The sequence below is a fragment of the Dermacentor silvarum genome, chromosome 1 (genome assembly GCF_013339745.2).
Source record: "Dermacentor silvarum isolate Dsil-2018 chromosome 1, BIME_Dsil_1.4, whole genome shotgun sequence".
NCBI classification, from domain to species: Eukaryota; Metazoa; Arthropoda; class Arachnida; order Ixodida; family Ixodidae; genus Dermacentor; species Dermacentor silvarum.
Genome location: NC_051154.1, coordinates 247,638,018 through 247,640,263, shown reverse-complemented (window position 1 = coordinate 247,640,263; position 2,246 = coordinate 247,638,018). Strand labels below are relative to the sequence as shown.

The window sequence follows — 2,246 nt, the reverse complement described above, 5'->3', positions numbered from 1 at the left end:
TTGTGAAGGGGGATGACCAGTGAAGCTGTGTACGTGGTGAGTGACCATTGCCCCGGTGAAACGTTACAAGTTTGCGGGATTGGGGCCACATGGACGGCTCGCATTTCTTTCCGCCTCGCGGTCCTGGGGGGCAGCACGCGTTCGCTTGGCGTCCGCTGCCTGCTCATCATCGGTGGTCTCCTTCCGCCACCGCCGCGCCCATTCCCTTTTCTGTTCACGCCGTCGTACTTGGTAGGCACGCTGTTCTTCTTCAGACCGTACATCACGCGGACTGCCCATTTCACAGTCAGAGCAGATTTGAGGAAAGGAGCCTATGTAGAGCATGACGTCAGGAGACAGAAGACACTCAGATTGGTAGGCACTAGTTGGAATACGCTGGATGGCGTACACGTATATGGTGTGAACGTAGACATGACCGACGCGGGTCAAAGCACAGTATCTGTTCTTATGCGCATAATATATGATACGGGTTGTATTTGAACCCAATATATTAAACTTACTTTTGCAAGTTGCTGGTGTGCTTGAAGCCTGCTTCACCTCCGCCGCGGGTAGGCCCGGTATTACACTATCTTCGGGATTTTTAGCCTATGGACATCAATCCGCTGGAAACTAGCCATATACAGCTTCACTTTGGAAAACCTGTTGAGCAACCTGGAAAATGCAGTGGATGCTTGTAAAAACGTCCGTACACCGCTGTCACTGCTGCCAAAATGCCGATCCGGGGGGCGGTGCCGGATAACAAGGCCCATTGGCCATGTGTAGTTGAAGCCTCGTCCGCGAGTCGTCGCTTTTAGTCAGTAGTCGTGCTCGTTCGCAGACGTTGATGGGATAGTGGTTTCCGCAGCCGTTCCGCATAAAGCCCCTCCATCCACGCGCCACCACCGTATGGAGGGGCCTTAGTTCAGCAATGCCCGGTAGTTCTCGATATCCCTCGGTGCTACGTTCAAGAAAATGCAGTGGATGCTTGTAAAAACCTGCGTACTCCGCTGTCACTGCACACCCCCCCCCTCCCCCCCCAAAAAAATGAAAAAAAGAAAACTTTGGAGAAGACGCGTCAGACGAGCATCGTTACTCAACAATTGAAAGGAGTTACAACAGTGGATGTTTCCAGGCGCGTAGTGCTGGTAGGAACGTTTTTTAATTATGTAATTATATAAATACATAACCATAAAGAATTCTTATCTCGCGTTTTCGTTACTTCAGATAAACGGAAACATCCAGCTAGGAAGCTGCCACAGAATACCGACGGACGCCGTTCAGAATTGTATAATTTCATGTAAACACCTCGCTATGACCTCTCCTATCTTTTCGCAAACACTGACGAAAGGCAAAAGCATAATAGATCGGCTCGAATACATTTAGTCGGCCCTTCTCACGCTTGGCGACACAGGTAATTATCTAAGTGCTGTCCTGTTGGGTTCCTGACATGTTTCACGCACGTTATTCCAGACCCAAAAGAAGAATCTGCGCAATGATGATATTTTTTCTTATTTTGTAAAGTCCTGCTAGCATGTTCTTGACTTCATGTTTCATGGTTTAAAAAAATGCTTTTCACGCTGATTCCATATATTTTAAAAGCTAAGCGAACACTACTGAGCATATAATTTGGTTATTTACAAACAAATAAAAAAACTGTACTTGCTGTCTATTTCGGTTTTCTTCTCAAATTAGAAACTAAATCAGGTGCCATGGTCAGAAAGCTGAAGTTTATCATCGCATTATAAAGATAAAAAAGTGTGTTGGTATACAGAAATAAGTAAAGGAAAAGTGGCATAGTATGTGGTAAATCACAATGAAACGGCAAGGAGAAAATAACTCGTTTGTGCGAGGCCATATGCTACAAACGAAAAACTTCAAGCAATAGCCGTGTGTGTTTCACGGAATATCTCGGAGCAGCCCATTGAGCAATATGAAAGGGAACATTGTAATTGCTTTCAAGATGCCATAGTGGCTAAACAGTCATGCTCTCTTTCAAATTAGAATGCATAAAAGTGTTTACTAAGTCTGCTTGTTCAAGGAGAAAGCTACTTGCATGTTTCTATCTGTTCATCCCTATATACCCTTTCCCCAGTGCAGGGTTGCAAATCGGACATGCGTCTGTCTGACCTCCCTGCCTTTCTTCTCTTCTGTTTCTCTCTCTCTCTCTCTCTCTATGAAGCTGTCATGCTCGAACGCCCGCGTGACGTATAACGCAGAATTCGTCAAAAAATGAATTGTGGCTTTCTCGTACATTTTTTTTTCAGGTC

The 2,246-nt window shown here is 45.7% G+C and overlaps 1 non-coding gene across 1 annotated transcript; it reads left to right on the top strand.

Annotated features, from left to right (window-relative positions):
* The first annotated feature begins 411 nt into the window (after positions 1-411).
* On the top strand, positions 412-593 carry LOC119437900 (U2 spliceosomal RNA). Its single transcript, XR_005189579.1, has one exon. It is a non-coding gene; the product is annotated as a U2 spliceosomal RNA (small nuclear RNA).
* Positions 594-2,246: the final 1,653 nt, after the last annotated feature.